Below are 425 nucleotides of genomic sequence, written 5' to 3'. Positions count from 1 at the left end.
ACAGGTCTTTATACCAGGCTGGTCTTTATTCCGCTATGTAGATAAGGACGACCTTGAACTACTGACCTTTCTGCCTCTACCCCCTGAGCCCTGCAATTACAGGAAAAAAACTACAACGCCTGGCTCTACAGATATTTCTAACTGAGCGCCTTTAAACAAAGTTTGGGTAGCCTGGAGCTTCTGATCAGGTCAGCCAGGCTAGTCTCTGCCCTTCTCCAGCAACGAATAGAATCTGGGGCGAACAGAAGGCTGATTGCTTGGGTGGGGCTGGGCTAGGGTGGACCGTGTCTAGACTGATGGCATCGTACTGTTTTAATTATTCTGTATTATAATATTTTAATCGTTCGCAGGGCACATTCGCTTTTATTTTAGGCATTTGAGAGAGTTTATTTATTTATTTATTTTATTCTTATTTTTATTTTTTT

The sequence above is a fragment of the Mastomys coucha genome, unplaced genomic scaffold, assembly GCF_008632895.1.
Source record: "Mastomys coucha isolate ucsf_1 unplaced genomic scaffold, UCSF_Mcou_1 pScaffold5, whole genome shotgun sequence".
Classification (NCBI taxonomy): Eukaryota; Metazoa; Chordata; class Mammalia; order Rodentia; family Muridae; genus Mastomys; species Mastomys coucha.
The sequence above is the reverse complement of the archived record's forward strand: the minus strand, read 5'-3'. Positions refer to the sequence as shown.